This window comes from Aegilops tauschii, chromosome 7 (genome assembly GCF_002575655.3).
Source record: "Aegilops tauschii subsp. strangulata cultivar AL8/78 chromosome 7, Aet v6.0, whole genome shotgun sequence".
NCBI lineage: Eukaryota > Viridiplantae > Streptophyta > Magnoliopsida > Poales > Poaceae > Aegilops > Aegilops tauschii.
In genome coordinates, this window is record NC_053041.3 from 210624038 (window position 1) to 210643441 (window position 19404).

Here is a 19404-nt window from a genome sequence, read left to right on the forward strand (position 1 = left end):
CCTCAACCCGTGTGTAGCCTTGTGCTACAAGACGGGCCTTACTTCTTACCACTTGGCCATTTTCGTCTTGCTTCTTGCGGTAGAACCACTTGGCGCTGATGATATTGTGCTTGCGTGGATCAGGATAGTTCACAAGCTCCCACACATTGTTGATATCGAATTGTTGCAATTCTTCTTGCATGGCTTGAATCCACTCAGGCTCCAGAAATGCTTCATCAACTTCGGTGGGTTCTGTGATAGAGACAAATGCAAAATGCCCACAAAAGTTACCTAGATATGAAGCTCTTGAGTGTGTGAGGGGACCAGGTCCATTGATGTTGTCGAGAATCTTCTCACTCTGCACTTCATTCTCCACTCGTGGATGAGCTGGAGAAGGGCCTTGTTGAGGTTGAGCATTTTCCTCAGAGTCATTTTCTTCAGGAGTAGAAGTTTCTTCAGGACGAGGAATGACCACTTCTTCTTCAGCTATTTCTTCAATCGGCACTATTTCACCAGCGCCCATCAGCTTGATAGATTCCTCAGGAGACATTTCATCTAGCACAGGAGGCAGGTCCTCTCTTTGCGAGTCGTTAGTTTCACCGAACCACACATCCACAGTTTCAACAACCTTGTTGTGGTAGGTGTTGACGACTCTGTAGGTGTGCGAGTCCTTTTCATAACCAAGCAAAAAACCCTCATGTGCTTTTGGTGCAAATTTGGAATTGTGATGAGGATCTCTAATCCAGCATTTAGCACTTAAGACTTTGAAATAACTTACATTGGGCGTTTTGCCAGTGAGGAGATCATATGAAGTTTTCTTGAGGAATTTGTGAAGATATACCGATTGATGATGTCACAAGCAGTATCAAGTGCTTCAGGCCACCATCGATGAGGTGTCTTGTATTCATCAAGCATAGTGCGGGCCATCTCAATGAGCGTCCTGTTCTTGCGCTCAGCAATTCCATTCTGCTGAGGAGTATAAGGAGCAGATAGCTCATGAGTGATACCAAGTTCATCAAGATAGTCATCAAGGCCTCTGTTCTTGAACTCGTTGTCGTTGTCTCTTCTGATATGCTTGATCTTGATGCCATAATTCGTCATGGCACGGTTAGCGAATCGTCTGAAGATGCCCTGCACTTCAGTCTTGAAGGTAATCATATGCACCCAGGTGTAACAAGAATAATCATCAACAATGATGAATCCATAGGGTGATGCTGCATTGGTTAGTGTAGCATAATGAGTGGGACCAAAGAGATCCATGTGAAGTAATTCAAAGGGACGAGTAGTGGTCATGATTGTCTTCGTGGAGTGCTTCGATTTGGTCATCTTTCCAGCTTCACAAGCACCACAAAGGTGCTCTTTGACGAATTTGACGCTGTCGACGCCAATGATGTGATTCTTCTTGACGAGTGTGCTCAAATTCCTCATGCCAGCATGTCCAAGTCATCGATGCCATAGCCAGCATTCTAAAGCTTTTGCCAGTAGACATGTGGCTGGTTGAGGACCTAGACAGAAATTTACAATATACAAATCACCTCTCCTAAAGCCTTCTTAGACTTTGGACTTGTCAGATTCCATTAGCACAATGCATCTATATTTGCCAAAGATGACAATCATATCAAGATCACAAAGCATTGAGACAGACATGAGGTTGTATCCTAGGGACTCGACAAGCATCACGTTTTCCATGTATCGATCCTTTGAGATAGCAACCTTACCTAGACCCAATAACTTGCTTTTTCCTTTGTCAGCGTATGTGATATGCTTCAGATGAGATGGAGTAAGGGGAGCACTAGTGAGGAGATTCCTATCACCAGTCATGTGATTGGTGCAGCCACTGTCTAGAACCCATTCAGTAGCTTTTGGAGTATCATCATGTAGAAGCATTAGTCTTACTTGCAAATTCATATACTTCTGTTGAAGAATATGATGATCAATTTCGTAGGTGAATTTCATCAGTAAGCATATAACAAGCAGCATAGGGATGTGTGGAATAAAGAATTTCATTTCATCATGATTAGCTTGCATCCAACAAGCATTTATGTTAGCCCTTCAGCAAATTCGTCAGACATTTTTTGTGTGTCAAGACCTGACCCTGCAAAAGAGATTAGTTCTTCTTAACCACCCACATCTGAATGGATGGCTGGGAAACAATGTAGGGCAAAGCACTGATAGAGAATTTAGGCATTGAAGAATATGCATTTCTCTTCACAGGAGGAATATAGTACTCATAAGAGTATGCAGAGAAATTCTTCGAAGTTTTGTGCACATAGTGATTTGAAGAACAATGCACATATTCCTCAGATTGCTGTCTGTTTCCCTACATTGAAGTATTAGTACGAACATAAGTTGGCTTGCGTCCATTTGACGACTTTGGTCCAGGTGAAGAATTTGCCCTAGGTAGTTCCTTTTCTTCGGTGGTGTCATGATGGCATTCACCTGAAGATTTTGAAGGACAGTTTTGTGCACCCAGATTTTCTTCACAGGGGACCTATTCCTGCAGTTAGTACCAACAAATCTAGCAAATACTTCACCATTATGATTTTCGAATAGCTTATAGTTGGAGTCAAATGACTCATCAGAAGAATGCGGAGTATCATAGTTAAAGCCAGGTAGAGTGGTTTTGGGATACTGCTCAGGTTTCCAACAGGATCCATTTGCGTTCAGCTTTCTCTCAAAAGCAATACCCTCTTTCCTGGGGTTCCTGTTCAGAATCTGCTTCTTGAGCACATCACACAGAGTTTGGTGCCCTTTGAGGCTTTTGTACTTGCCTGTGACGTACAATTTCTTTAGACCTAAATTTTCGTCAGTGAAACTTGTGGTTTGCTCCGATGAGGGAATTGAAACCACAGAGACAGTTGAAGACATAGCAGCAGTTGAAGCATTTGAACATTCAGCTGAAGAATTTGCATTATCACGTTTGACGGTGTCCTGGACTAGGGGGTACTCACCACGTCGTCTCCCGACCAGGTGGATCGGGTCGAGGACCCCCATGGCGGTTCACTATTGGGCCAGTTCGGACAGCCGGTGACATATACGAGGAAGATTCCATAAGACTTGGTGATCAAGATAAGGACTCCTCTCCACCGACGTATCCGGCTAGGACTCTTGTTATCCCAGGCCTCTGGTACATTATATAGGCTAAGGCCAGACTAGTCGATAGACCATATGCTAAATCATTAGAATCACACACAACATATGATCTCAAGGTAGATTATTTATGTACTCGATACATCATCATCCATATAAACGAGAGCAGGTCGTAGGGTTTTACCTCCATCAAGAGGGCCTGAACCTGGGTAAACATCGTCTCTTTCGTCTCCTGTTACCCATCGATCCAAGATCCATAGCTCGGGACCCCTACTCCGAGGTCTGCCAGTTTTGACACCGACAATGATGCTTTCACTGAGAGTTTCGCTGTGAGATTGACGAAGGATCAATGGCTCGCCTGCAGATCAACTGTGACATCGGCATCTTTGTCGCCGGCTCGACTAGTCACCTTGGCTCGACCGAATACTGCGCTCCGCCATAGATCGTCATGTTCAGACGAGAGCCTTCATCAACATCAACTCCGATCTCTATCAAGATCATGGAGAAATCACCAGTGGAGCTCGGGGGCTCAACGTCAACATTGCCCTTGAGCGACTGTGCTGTTTTTCTGGACAGCGAACCGCCACCACCTCCTCGAGCATCGCTTTAATAATTTCTTTGGCGGAACTATGCGAAATTGAGTCTACAACAATCCTGTAAAATTTTGTCGCGTTCCGATGGAGGAATCTCCAGGGATCTTCGATATACCGGAGCCCTGTCGAATCTAGATGAGAATCTTTACGATTGGGGCATAGAGTCCAGCGTCTAGCTCGGACAACCTTTGGAAGATCCAACTGTTGATCGGCTGCGGAATTCCTATATCTACCACCCCTCAAAATTTTAGCTCGATCCGACTGTTCAAACTTCGGGAAACCTCGGATGAGCGCATCAATTTTCGGATTTGTTTTCTGCACGAATACGAATCCAACCCAAGTTCATCTTTCTTCATGAATGGGATATTGGAAATCCTTTTTAAAGGAATTTATCCATAGGGTAATGTGTGTTGCTCTCAAACACGTGCCCACAAATTTTGAGTCTTTTCCGAGGCGATTTTCACCATCGCGCCCGTGTAAAACCAGCCCGACCACGTTGCTCCACGGCTACCGACCTGCGCGAACATCGATTGAGCCGTCGCTCCATCGAGCCGACGACAACCACTTCGGATCATCATCTCGGTGAGCCGACCAAGAGTTCGGCATGGTGAAGGACAAATAATCATCAAAATAAGATCGTCGCCCCACGAACTGCATGGGTCAGGCGCGCCAGCATCGCCGAGCGGCCACTTCTCAAGCCAGCATGGACCGCGTCACAAGTTCTGACCTGCATCGGCATCATGGTGCCATTGCTTCTTCGAGCCGATAACCAACCATGTCGAACTGCTTCGACACCTTGGCTGGCATAGGGGCTGCAACGGTACCTTACCGACCTGCTCCGTCACCTCGGTTGGACCAGGGGCTTTGCCATCTCTTCATCAAACCTACTTCGGTGACTTCGGCGTCACCAGCTGACCAGCTTCGTCAGCTCGGCTGGATCAAGGCCTTCGACGTCACCAGCCGACCAGCTTCGTCAGTTCGGATGAATCGAGGGCTTCTCCTCAACACGTCGACCGCGCTACGTTGCCACTTCGTCAAGCCGAGCTCTTTGCTCGGGCACCTTGGGACCGGCTTGGGGACTAGAACCTTGACCCTCCGCAAGCTCGGCCCGCATCATCTACACCGAGCACATTAAGTAGCTAAGTCACTTTCATGCTCAACCTTTTCAAATTTTAATCTCCGTTCAGTTCGACCAAGTATTATATTTATGTTTGAACTGTATGTTAGAAATGAGGTTCGTTAAAAACCACTTTTATTTGCCCATGTTAACTGGGGGCTCTTAGATTTATATGAGCCATTTTATAATAAGTGTTTTTCTTGTCAGTCGTTGCAAAGTATTTTTCTACCACTCCTTTTTCGACTCGAGTGCATGGTCAATAGCCGGATAGCCTGGCTTCTCTCTAAAGCTGCTTGAGCTTAGTTCGCTAAACTGGCCTCGGAGAAGCACTCCGCCTTTGGGATAAGGAGGTTGAAGCCGAAGGCTGGCCTACTTGAGTAGAGATCGGATGTGTCATGTTAAAGCATGACAGAAGCACAAAAATTTTTAAGACAAATTTTGGATTGGCACAAAAAACTTGATTTAGTACGGACCTAAAGTTTTTACTGAAGTTTTTTGGTTTTCCAAGCTTATGGCACTTTTAACCTATTTGTGTGTTTCCAGCATAAGTCTCGCAGTACAATGTCGGACACCTTTAAAGCTTTGGCAATATCAACGCAGAGCTGTGACTAGAGCCGAACCCACCAAAAGCCAAGGTACTCTGAGGAGTCATCGGCAAAACATTCTCGGATATTGCTTTATATGCGTCAGTTTCGAATTGTGTCTTCGGTCAAGAGTTGGGTTACCCGACTCCTGTGATTGCCTCCTACGTTCTGCTTTGTTTGGCTAGGTGTGCAAAGGGAGAACCACTGCGATTGTACTTCCGATTTAACTGGTCAATTACCTCCTACGTTCTTTGGAGGAAGCCAAAAACTGACCGTCACAATGAGCGCAAACTGGTCAGCGATCTGATGACTCTGTCAAAGCATAGATTGATAGAGAGCCTTTCACAAAAATTGGCCGAAGTGTTAATGGCTTGACCTTGGCTGACGTCGAACACTAACCGAGCGCTAGTAACTGGCCTCCCAACCTTAAGTTCCTATGACTAAGTGAAAGTTATAAAGCCTGGATATCTGATTGGCTCGTTTTCGCTAACACAACCGCCTCCGGGCACCGAGACGTCGGCTAAGGGTTGTCTTGTTACCGCGGAAAAACGCTGCATAGCATCCAGAAAGGGGTAGAAGCCAACGATGGGCCACTTTCAACTGATAAACAGTCACAACGGAGTCAAAATAAACCTGTATCATCAGTGTTTGTATTCAATATACAAGTGTTGTCTTATGTAATTATTGTTATAAAGCCATAAATATGCATCAATTTGACTTAAGATTTTGGCCAAGCTGGGTTGCTTGGCTCCTGTGTTTACACCCTACATTCCCGATTGCTCGGCTAGGGGGTAAAGGGAGCACCTCTGTCTACTACCGGGTCATCCGGGTTAGTACCTCAGACTGGGTGAAGCCGAAAGCTAGCTATCTTAAGAAAATAATTGGTCGGCAACGACCGAAATGAAAACTTCGGTACATTAAGATCACAGAGTTTGGGAACTTTCACCCAAATAAATCATCAATATTTTCCTCCCACATTGATCGGGGGTGAGGTTTCATGATCACGATCAACATGATAGCCTAGGAAAAGGACTTATAACGGAACTATTTTTCCCAGAAGATGTTTCTTACGTTAAATAGTAATATAACATATCTCTCTGTGTACCTTCATTTATAAAACCATGTGGCCGGATTGCCTTGTTTGTCGTAAACCTTTGCCCTTATAAAGGCTTTATAAAGTAGGACAAACACTCTCCGCCTACTGGCCGAGGAGGTTGAAGCCGATGGCCAGTCAACAAAGTTTTGTACAATGCGGATCCGAGCATTAATGGTGTAAAGTACTTGGATACATAGAATCATTACACATAAATTGTGATTAAAGTCAATTTACTCCCGATATTGATCCTTAATTCGGCCACCCTTGACCAAATTATGGCTCGGAAGCTACTGGCTTTGCGCTTCTCCCTTACAATCCATTAACGGGGTACATTGATCCCCTGATCTGGTGTTGCCAACCAACCAGTGGCTCGGGGGCTACTGCATTACCTATTCGATGTAGAAAATTAAAACTTCCCAGTGTTCGGCTTAACCGAGCTATGGGCAAACGCGTCTTCAGACAACAATAGGTATCATCTGGGACCTATTCGACATCAAGCTAATATCTTACGACGACTTCTCAAAACCCTCTCTCAAGGGCCCTGAGGGAGTCCTGGATTAAGGGGTCCTCGGGCGTCCGGGCTATGTGACGTGGGCCGGACTAATGGGCCATGAAGATACAAGATAGAAGACTTCCTCCCATGTCCGGATGGGACTCTCCTCTGCGTGGAAGGCAAGCTTAGCGTTCAGATATGAAGATTCCTTCTTCTGTAAACCGACTCTGTATAACCCTAGGTCCCTCCGGTGTCTATATAAACCGGAGGGTTTAGTCCGTAGAGACAATCATAATCATAATCATACAGGCTAGACTTCTAGGGTTTAGCCATTACGATCTTGAGGTAGATCAACTCTTGTAACCCCATATTCATCCAAGATAATCAAGCAGGAAGTAGGGTATTACCTCCATCAAGAGGGCCCGAAACTGGGTAAACATTGTGTCCCTGTTTCCTGTTACCATCAATCCTAAGACGCACAGTTCGGGACCCCTTACCCGAGATCCGCCGGTTTTGACACCGACATTGGTGCTTTCATTGAGAGTTCCACTGTGTTGTCGTCAAAATGTTCGATGGCTCCATTTGTCATCTACAACAATGCTGCCCTGAGGGAGGTCTTCCTCCCCGGCCAGATCTTTGTGTTCGGCGGTTTTGCACTGCGGGCCAACTCACTTGTCCATCTAGAGAAGATCGACAGCTACGCCCCAGGTCACCAGATTAGCTTCGGAAATCTAGATTATGTCACTGATATCCGAGGAGACTTGGTCCTCCAAGGGTTCGCGAACCCAACTTTCGCTTTGGCCTTAGAGCCGGAATGCATCACCAGGTCCGAAGACGGGATTCCCGATCCCGCCGGACTCTCTGCGGCTGTTGAGCCTGGTACGGGAGAATCGAAGGAAGTAGCATCACCAGTAATCATCTTGAAACCGGACTCGGCTCCGAATCCGCGGAGTCGGTACCGCGTGAGCTCGGCCAAGGGGTTTCCTTCCCGCCGTACTCCACTGACTCTCTTCTCCCTGGCCAGACCTCGCCTTTAAGCGAGGCCCTGGACTTAATGCGATCCCTCGTCATTACAGAGGGGCGACGTCCGAACTACGCCCAGCCCGGACTAGGGGCTGAGAGCGGGGAATTTTACGTCCCACTCACCACCCACTTCATAGCCACTATTGAGGACTTAACTGACATGCTCGATTACGGCTCCAAAGCCATCGACGGTATAGTCGACGGTGCCGGAGAAGAGCAGGCCCAAAACCCGCTGTTTACCGGACGCTGGACGGCCACCTCTTCGTATGATGTGTACATGGTGGATACACCCAAAGAAGGTAACAACAATAACGAGAAAAATCCAGTTGAGGATACACCTCCTGAGATACAACCAAAGCACCGATGTCAGCGGCGCCGCTCTAAATCACGACGTGGAAAAGACAGCAATACCGGCACCGGAGACAATAATACTCCGGACGACGCCGAAGATCCAGAAAACCCTATCGAGCCAACCTCTGAATAGGATGACCGGGAAGATGGGAAAATTAGCCCTGACGAACAGGCTGCAAACGAAGAGTCGGAGGACAGTAATTACCTTCCCCTCTCCGAGGATGAGGTGAGCCTCGGCGACGAAGACTTTATTGTGCCTGAGGAACCCCTTGAGCAGGAGCGCTTTAAGCGCCGGCTGATAGCCACTGCAAGGAGACTGAAAAAGAAACAGCACCAGCTTCAAGCTGACCAAGATCCGCTCAACGACAGGTGGACTAATGTCCTGGCAGCCGAGGAATACGACCTTGAGCGCCCAACCAAGAGTTACCCAAAGCATAAGCTGCTACCTAAATTCGACGACGAGGCCCTGGAGCCCGTACCATCAGCACGTAATGCGGCATACCGACCACCACGTGGCCGTGACAAGACGGCAGCTCAAGCCGAACAGCAGCCCGCACTACCTCGCCGTAAAGGTGGAGACACAACAGCTCAGGGATATACGTACGACTTACGGCAGGACCTGGAAAATAGAGCAGGTCAGACCAGATCGATCTACGGATCGCGGGGGCGTGCCCCGACGCGCGAGGTCGCTTATCTAGCCGGGCGCGACAAGCATAACCACATCCATCCCGAAAACCGTAGACGGACTCCATCTGAACTGCATCGCGACTTGGCCCGATATAGAGGTGCCGCACACACCCTCTACTTCACTGACGAAGTAATGGGGCATGAATTCCCAGAAGGGTTTAAACCCGTGAATATCGAATCATATGATGGAACAACAGATCCCGCCGTATGGATTGAGTATTTTCTTCTCCATATTCATATGGCTCGCGGCGATGATCTTCATGCCATCAAATAACTCCCGCTAAAATTCAAAGGACTAGCTCGGCACTGGTTAAACAGCCTGCCGGAGAACTCCATTGGCAGCTGGGTGGACCTGGAAGACGCCTTCCACGACAACTTCCAGGGTACATACGTCCGAACTCCGGATGCCGATGACTTAAGTCACATAGTTAAACAGCCCGGAGAGTCGGCCAGGAAATTCTGGACTAGGTTCCTAACTAAGAAGAACCAGATCATCGACTGTCCGGATGTCGAAGCCCTGGCGGCCTTTAAGCATAGCATCCGCGGCGAATGGCTCGCCCGACTCCTTGGCCAAGAGAAGCCGAAGTCTATGGCGGCCCTCACGGCACTTATGACCCGCTTTTGCGCGGAAGAAGATAGTTGGCTAGCCCGAAGCAATAATAATGCAAACGAACCTGGCACCTCTGAAGCCAGAAATAGCAACGGCAAGCCCCAACGCAATAGGCATAAGCGTCGAAGCAACGGTGACAATACCGACGACACGGCGGTCAACGCCAGATTTAGCGGCTCCAAGTCCGGCCAGCGGAAGAAGCCATACAAAAGAAACAATCCGGGCTCATCCAGCTTGGACCGAATCCTCGATCGACCATGTCAGATCCATGGCACCCCCGATAAACCCGCCAATCATACCAATAGAAGCTATTGGGTCTTTAAACAGGCCAGTAAGTTAAATACCGAGAATAAGGAGAAGGGGTCGCCAAGTGAGGAGGATGACGAGGAGCCCCGTCCACAAAACACAGGGGGACAGAAGAAATCCCCCCCCCCCCCAAGTCAAAACGGTGAACATGATATACGTTACTCATATCCCCAAAAGGGAGCGCAAACGCGAGCTTAGGGACGTCTATGCGATAGAGCCAGTCGCCCCAAAATTCAACCCATGGTCATCCTGCCCGATCACCTTCGATCGCAAGGACCATCCGACCAGTATCCGTCATGGCGGTTCAGCCACACTGGTCCTCGACCCAATCATAGATGGATTCCACCTCACCCGAGTCCTCATGGACGATGGCAGCAGCCTTAACCTGCTCTATCAGGACACAGTCCGCAAGATGGGCATCGATCCGTCAAGGATCAAGCCCACAAAAACTACCTTTAACGGAGTAATACCAGGTGTAGAGGCCCGCTGCACGGGCTCAATCACATTGGAAGTCATCTTTGGATCGCCGGACAACTGCCGAAGCGAAGACCTAATTTTCAACATTGTCCCCTTCTGCAGTGGCTATCACGCACTGCTCGGACGAACCGCATTCGCCCGCTTCAATGCGGTGCCAAACTATGCCTATCCCAAACAAGATGCCCGGACCACGCGGTGTCATAACAGTCAATGGAAACATGGAACGCTCCCTTCCTACCGAGGAGCACACCACAACCCTGGCAGCGGAAGTACAGGGCGGCCTGATCAAGCAGAACATTAATTCAGCGGCCAAGCGCCCGGTCACTATTAAACGAGTCCGGACTACTCTACAGCATGACAGTCCAGCTCGTCATGAGTTCAACTAGCAATTCGGCCTCCGTCTCAGTCCTGACCGAATGGTGGCATATGTACCGCGCATACATAACTACGCACTCAAAATACCATGGGCAAAGACGGAGGCATAACTCGATTGTGGTCCACAATGCGGCTTGACCTTACGTGGGCACACATACCTTCCCTTTTCTTTTCATCCTTTTCAGGTTTCCTTTCCGCATGCCCCTCAAGACGGCCTGATCATCGATCCTTTCGAAGGATGGACGTACCAAGGCGGCAAGATACATAGACGTGCGGTAGAATATTTACATGGTCTTCTTGACGATCACTTTACCTGCTTTCAGGACCCGCACGCAGCTCCCCCTTGGTCTCAGCATGTTAAATAGCCCTGTTGCTTATTACACTATTTGTACAAATACAATTTGACGTATCAATCAAATTATAATGGAAATAGTTTGCGGCCCAACTTATGTGGCACTGGCTTACTCCTTCATTATATTTCACTATTTTTATCGATTGCACCCGTACACCTTGGTACGACCTAACTCGCCAGGGGCTCCATCGCGCTCCATACGTTGGCAACAAGTCCAAACACTTTTTACAGTATAGTTCGGCGCCCCGAATATAGCATTATATGCATCGGCTCCGAATCATGTCTTTGGTCAATAGTTGGGTCGCCCGGCTCCTATGCTTGCTACCTTACGTTCCGTCTTATCGGCTAGGGTAGTAAAGGGAGAACTACTGCGATTGTGTTCCTGGTTTATCCGGATAAACACCTCAGTAGAGAAAGATGAAAACTGACTGTCATGATGCGGCGAGAGCTGGTCAGCTATTCGGAGGCTAAACTTAAATATCTTGCGATTTTTTCCGCATTATGCGACGTATCGGCCTTCACCCGATTAGGTGTCTACATCACCCTAGTTTAGATAAACAAATACTAACTAGGGGTTGCGCCTACACTCCTATTGTAAAACTCCTATGGCTAAGTGAGGGTGATAAAGCCACATAGTCCGATTGCCTGGTTCGCTGCGCTAAACACCTCCTTGAAGGACCAAACTTTTGGGTCAAGTGTGTTTAGGTTCCAACCCGAACACCCCTGTACTACCTACGTGGGGGCTGAAGCCGACGACTGGCCAACTCTCAGATTTAATAAAACGGCTGCACAGGAGGAATTTTTTTCAAAAAATTACAAGTAATATATTACATATAGACTTTATTCCATAATATAGGACTGGATAGCATGAATGTATTCATTCAAAGATAATGTCCTTCGCGCACTGGCCCTCCACAATGTGGGATCCCTCCAGGACATCATCAAAATACCACTCGGGCGTGCGATGCTCCTTGCCCGCTGGCGGTCCCTCGGTCGCAAGCTTGACGGCGTTCATCTTCTCCCACTATACCTTGACAGGGGCGAAGGCCATCCCCGCACCTTCGATGCAGACCGACCGTTTTATGGCATCAAGCCGAGGGCAGGCATCACAAGCCGCTTCACGAGCCCGAAGTAGCTGCTGGGTATGGCTTCGGCAGGCCATAGACGGATTATCAAATCCTTCATGGCCAATTCGGCCACCTTATGCAGTTCGGTCAGCTGTTTCAGCTGATCGCTAAAGGGCACGGGATGCTCTGGCGCAAGGTATTGCGACCAGAACAACTTATCCGTTGAGCTCCCCTCTTCGGCTCGGAAGAACTCTGCGGCATCAGCAACACTGTGAGGCAGATTCGCAAACGCTCCTGGAGAACTCCAAATCCGGGTCAGTAAGAGGTACCTTTTCTTCACATATTTGCTTGCATAATAAAGGCCTTAGCCGCCGCAATCTGCTTGGCCTCCTGGATTTCCCGGAGGGTGCCCTGGGCTGCAACCCGGGCCTCTTGGTCCGCAATCTTGCGCTCCAAGGACTCGCATTTCTTTATGGCATCCTGGAGCTCCTGCTGCACCTCCCCGACCCTTGCCTCGTGTTTTTCATGGGCGGCTTGTTCCGTCACCGCTTTCTTCTGGGCCTCGGTCAGCGTGTTCTTGAGGGACTCCACCTCGGCCGCAGCTCCTATGAAACACCATAATAACATGATCAACACAAACAATTCATATCATTTTAGATTACCATAGGCCATTGCATACCTTGCTTGCCCTCTAGCTGTTTCTTGACACGGCCGAGCTCTTCATTGGCCTACTCCAGACTCTGCTTCAGTTTGGAGACTTCGACGGCATGGGAAGTCGCAGCCAGCATCGACACCTGCTTATTCACATAGACACATATGATAAGTCTCCTGCGAAAATTATTCGATCCTCTGTCCGGCCTTTCTTTTCAAACACCGGACATAGTCTCAGGGGCTACTGTCTATACTACGGCATTCTCTTTGCGTAATTGCTTTACATACCTCAAAGCCTGTTAGAAGGCTGGTGCAGGCTTCGGCCTGTCCGCTCTTAGCGGACTAAACCCTCCCAACAATCGTACCTATAAGGATACGGTGTCCCTCAACAATGGAAGCACTTTGCAGCGCTTCCAGTAGAGTATCCGGTGCCTCTGGATGGACAGAGGTCACCGGCGGAATAGGTCCACCTCCTTCTTTCGAAGGAGGCTGCTTACCTGATTCCGGAGCCGTATGGGCCTCCGGAATAGTATTCGGCTGGGGGCCGAATTGGATATGGCCCCCATCGCCAGTCTCCAGGGGGATCTGCTCCCCCATTTGTCCGGCGGCCGAGGTATCACACTCTGGCGCCACCCTGGCGGCCTCCTGTACCTCTCCCTGGCCTGGGAAGGTCCTTCGGGACAACACCTCGGCGTCGTCCGTGGCCTGAGGAGAGGAGGCCGCCGGAAGTGACCCGTTGTCCATCACATTTGGATCCAGCGAATTCCCCGAGGATGAGGATCGCTGGGGGCGGGCGTGAGCCGGACTGCAGCATATGATTTAATATGTTAAAACCACGAAGTAAAGAAGCTGGATATATATGTTTATAAGTGACCTTGAGTACTTACGGTTCGGCCAGTGGCATCTCCCTGGGACGCCACTCGGAGCTGCTATCGGTGTCCAACAGGGAGTCATCCGCAAGGGAGAACCTCCCCTTCTTGGACGCCTCTGCCTCTAGATCCATGGAGGCCGCCCTTTTCTTCCTTCCCCCCTCAGGGGGAGAGTTGCTTTCCTCCTCCTCCTCGTCGTCCTCGGCGGCGGGGGAGGAGTGGGTTTCAGCGTCTTCGGACGTCACATCCGAAGTGCCTTTACGGTGAAGGCCGCCTCTTCCCGCCTGGCCCTTCTTCTTGGCCTTCTTCTCCGGTGCCTGGTAGGGCGCCGGAACCAGCATCTTCGTCAGAAGTGGGATAGCTGGGTTTTCAGGCAGCGGAGTCAGACACTGGATCCGCTCCGCCTTCTTTGTCCAGCCCTGAAAAGACAAATAAGGAAGCTTAGACATCTTCCTAGAATGAAGAGGTGAAGGATACACCTTGAAATACGAAAAACTTACCAGACTGGCTGGATGGGTCAGGTTATACCCACGGTCCTCGGTCGTCTTCGGCCACATCTCATTGGCCTTAAAAAGCACCGTCCAGATGCCTTCGTGTGTAGCACCGAAGAACTGTTGCAAGGTCTGGTGCTTCGCCGGATCGAACTCCCACAAATGGCAAGTCCGGCTTTGGCAAGGAAGGATCCGGCGAAAAAGCGTCACTTGGATCACGTTGACGAGCTTAATGTTCTTGTCCACCATTCTCTTGATGCGCGTCCGAAGCGCTGTCTCCTCGTCCGACGAACCCCAGTCCAGGCCCTTCTCTAGCCAGGAGGTGAGCCGCATCGGGGACCCGGACTTGAATTCGGGAGCCGCGGCCCAGGTGGTGTCACGGGGCTCTGTGATGTAGAACCATTGCTGTTGCCACCCTTTGACGGTCTCCACGAAGGTGCCTTTGGGCCATGTGACGTTGGACAGCTTGCTCACCATAGCGCCTCCGCACTCTGCGTGTTGACCACCCACCACCTTCGGCTTCACGTTGAAGATCTTTAGCCACAATCCGAAGTGGGGTGGGATGCGGAGGAAGGCCTCGCACCCGACAATGAATGCCGAAATGTTGAGGAAAGAATTTGGAGCTAGATTGGAAGTCTAGCCCATAGTAGAACATGAATCCGCGGATGAAGGGGTGGAGAGGAAACCCTAACCCACGGACGGAGTGGGGAATGAATACCACCCTCTCATGGGGCTCCAGTGTGGGAACAATCTGCCCCTTTGCCGGAAGCCGGTGGGCGATTTCCTGGGCCAAGTACCCCGCCTCCCGGAGCTTCGAGATGTCCTTCTCCATGACGGAGGAGGCCATCCACTTTCCCTGCGCACCGGATCCGGACATGGCTAGAGTGCTTTTTGAGGCGGAAAGGATGGAAGCTTGGGCGCTGGAGCTCAAGAGCGGATGGGCAGAGGGGAAGAAGGCGTGGGTGAAAGAGTGGATCCTTATCCTCTTATAAAGGCGGCAAATATCAAGCGCCTCCCCACTCGCCTTAAAACTCGCCAATTTCCCAAAGGTCGTGCGGATGCCACGGTTGGATTACCCACGCCCGTATTAATGAGAATCCCGCGATAAGGGGACATGATCTCTGCTTCGACAAGACATGGCAATGAAAACTGCATCTTTAAATATGGAGCGGGAGGCTGAAAAACGGTTCGAAATGATGACCGGGCAGGGATAAAACGTCTCGCTACAAAAGTTTTCAGTAGATGGGACTTGTTAAATATTATATTATTCACGGCTGTGTGTGGAGCTTGTTTTGCAGAGTCGGACACGTTTTCTGTGTTCGAGTACTACTTTAAAGTATTCGGAGGACGAACCCGCCTTGCAATGCCAAAGACAATCTGTGCGCCGGACACATCGTCATTGAAGCCTGGTTCAGGGGCAACTGAGGGAGTCCTGGATTAAGGGGTCCTCGGGCGTCTGGGCTATGTGACGTGGGCCGGACTAATGGGCCATGAAGATACAAGACAGAAGACTTCCTCCCGTGTCTGGATGGGACTCTCCTCTGTGTGGAAGGCAAGCTTAACGTTCGGATATGAAGATTCCTTCCTCTGTAAACCGACTCTGTATAACCCTAGGTCCCTCCGGTGTCTATATAAACCGGAGGGTTTAGTCCAGACAACTAGAATCATAATCATACAAGCTAGACTTCTAGGGTTTAGCCACTAGGATCTCGACGTAGATCAACTCTTGTAACCCCATATTCATCCAAGATAACCAAGCTAGAAGTAGGGTATTACCTCCATTGAGAGGGCCCGAACCTGGGTAAACATTATGTCCCTGTCTCCTGTTACCATCAATCCTAAGACGCACAGTTTGGGACCCCCTACCCGAGATCCGCCGGTTTTGACACCAACAGGCCCGTCCGCCAATAACTATCTCCTCTAATATATTACCCCATGTTTATATTCCTACGTATGCTTTCGAGCTAGGAGTTGATACTCAGGGAGATTCCGTGAATCAACCCGAGTCTCAGGGGCTACTGGGATCAGCGGTTTTATGCTAACCTTCAGGAGCATCCCGGATTTTAGGCCGACACACACCTTGAGGGCTACTGGCTCAATATCTCAGCAGAGAATAAATTGCACCAATCGAAGAAAAAAATCTGCAAAAAATAAACCCACGGCCGAGGTGGTGCCACTACTGCAGGATGCTGCTAACGCGACACTACGATCAGAGACCCTTCGACAAAACTGCGTGCGATGCCATAATCACAAACGGTGGTGTAAAAAACCCGTCCAAAAGGGTGCAAAACGTTTGTGATGGCGGAGCCATCAAACACGGTTCAGATTTTAGTTGCGTGTGTGATGCAGGGCATACGGTTTAGTTCAGTTAACTGTTTGCGATGAGGAGGAACAAAAGAAACGGGCAGCCAGATGGAGGTGTGTGCGATATACAGCATACGTTTCACTCGGATGAACTGTTTGTGATGAGGCAACACAAAAGAAACGGTCAGCCAGATCAAGGTGTGTGTGATATACGGCATGCGGTTCACTCGGATGAACTGTTTGCGTTGAGACATGAGAACAGAAACGGTTCAACTACATATATATAAGGAAATAGGTCTGTAATCAGAAATGTGTGTGAAGACCGATAATAACACAGACGGTTGCTGCTAATAAGACGTGTGTGTTGTGTGATGGGATTGCATACAGAACAACAACATATATATAAGGACATGCTTGCATAACCAAATTAAACATCCACTTACATAGGTGGCTACTACAACCATGGCATTTGCACACACCAAAGTAAACTATTACATGCATAATTACATAGGTGGCTACTACACACATGACATTTCCACACACACCAATAAAGTAAACTATATATTACATGCATGTTTAACTAGCATAAACGATCATCTGATCATCATCTACTTCTTGTGGCGCTTGCTCTGCTTGTGGCTCGATGCGTGCTCGTCGATTTGGGTAACGAGGCACTTCCTCATGTCAACGATCCACCTGTGCATCTCGTAGCATGTGTACACGCTCTTGGCCGCAAACCTGAGGTTAGGTTCATCCAGTTGCCGCATCCAGGCCCTGTGCCAGGATAGGGGACTTGTTCTCTGGGCATCCTGCTTCATCTTTTCGTAGTAGGGGTCGATGATGGCCAAGGCGAGTTCGACCAGGGAGTCCTTCTTTGTTCTGCCCCAGACCTTGTAGTGGTCACGGATTTTGACAAGGTTCTTGCAAGCCAAGCCCGTAACACTGAGTGCCTTTACATCGTCTTTGGTTTCCACCATGGCGAACTTGTACTCGGTGCTGTTGACAAACCCGTTGAAACGGTCACAAGGCTCTGTGGCCATGCAGTAGTGGTAGATGAGGACATGATGGCACACGCACAACTAGGCGATGGCAACCTTCTGATCTATGCCGGGACGACCGGCGGCGTACTGGAGGTCGATGCCGACCACCTTGTACTTGTCTCGAGCAAGCAACTGCTCAACGTTATTGATGTAGTCATCCACCACGGCCAGGTCAATGGTGTGCACCACTGAGAGATCCGTCTCCCTCGCGTGGGTCCTCACTCTATGCTCGCCGAACTCCATTGGAGCGCCGTTGGACATCCCCTCTCTATGTGTTGTCGTGGGTGTGCTTGTTGTGTTGTGGGGCGCGATCGAAAGGTTGAAGATACTAAGGTTATAATGGCCGCGGGAAGGGGAAGCCAGACGGCCAGGAATATCGGCAAGCCCTGATGGCAATTCTAATTTGCAGCGCGTAACTCCATCGTGCCACACGTAACTGCATCGCGTGGCAACGCGCACGATGCAACCGCATGCATATGGGGCTCCCGACGTGATCATGGGCACGCCCAACCGCTGGCAGAGCGCGCACGGAGGGACACGAGCAGAGCGCTCCGCGGTCGCCTCAACGGCGAGCAACCATATATATATTCATATTGCAGTTGAACGGGCAAGGAAAAGTTGTCCACAAGCTGAGCGCGCCGACGGACGCGAGCAGACCGCGCCAATGGACGCGACAGAGCACGCCGCAGCGCCTAACGGTGAGCACAGCGTGCTACGGCGCCTAACGGCGAGCAGAGCTTGCCAAGGGACGCGAGCAGAGGCCGACACAGTGATACGTGGCAAATAAGACGAACTGTGCGAGAGATGTCAGAGACATCAAGCACGAATCAGATTAGAGTTGCGTGTGCGATACGTGGCATACAGTTGATCCATCCGAGCTATTTGTGATGGAATAAGCCGTGTGTGTTGCGGGCATACGCTTGCTGGTATATAACCTTAAATTTAACCAAAAAAGTGTTAATGCATGTTAAAAAAATTGTATAGCCATAAACTATGTTCAAATACGACTCCAACGATATAATCTTTGGCGACATGCATTCGTATTTTATTAGTTAAATCCTACTTATAAGCCAGGACGGGGTATAGTAGGTAATTAAATCGCAATCGTTTTTTTATTAACCGTATGTGTACGTGTCCTTTCGTCCTCCTCTCGCACGTCTTGTCACCCTGCTGCCGCAGACGGCTTACAACGCAAGCTTGCGCAGCGCGCGGGGGCGTTCTTTTGGCCAAACGGTGGTGCCAATGAATCATTGGTGAGCCCATTCCCGCGCAACCTCGAGGCTTCCCATGCGAGCTTCCTGCCCGACTCGGTGAAATCCCCCAAAATCCCAATGCTTACCGGCCTGCTATAAAAACCCTCATGGCCGGCGAGTCATGCGTCGCATTTTCCCCTCCCTCCCTGTAGCTTATCTCATCTACTTATCCCACAATCGCCAATGGCACCGGTCCATCATCGTTGCTCAGCCACTTCATCGTCATCAGAGGACAGCTCCAGCTGGGAGGCTACACCGCGGCGGTGGTGCAGTCCCCGGCATAGTGTAGTGCGTGTGGCGTCCCTGTTGGGTTTGCGCGGAACACCCACCACACGCTCCGCCGCCGCTGCCCGTCGGCAGCTGTTGCCGACCGCCGTTGCCGCCACACCATCGTCGAAAGCCAGGGCCATCTCCCGCTCCGCCGCAGCGGCCTGAAGGCGGGAGGTGGCCGTCGTGGCCGCCACCCCACTGCCGGCCACCATGGCCATCACCCCTCCGCCACCGCGGCCCGAAGGTGGGAGGTGGTGGTTGTGGCCGAAACCCCATCGTCGGCCGCCATGGTCGCCAGCCCACCGTTGACAGCCGGGATTATCACC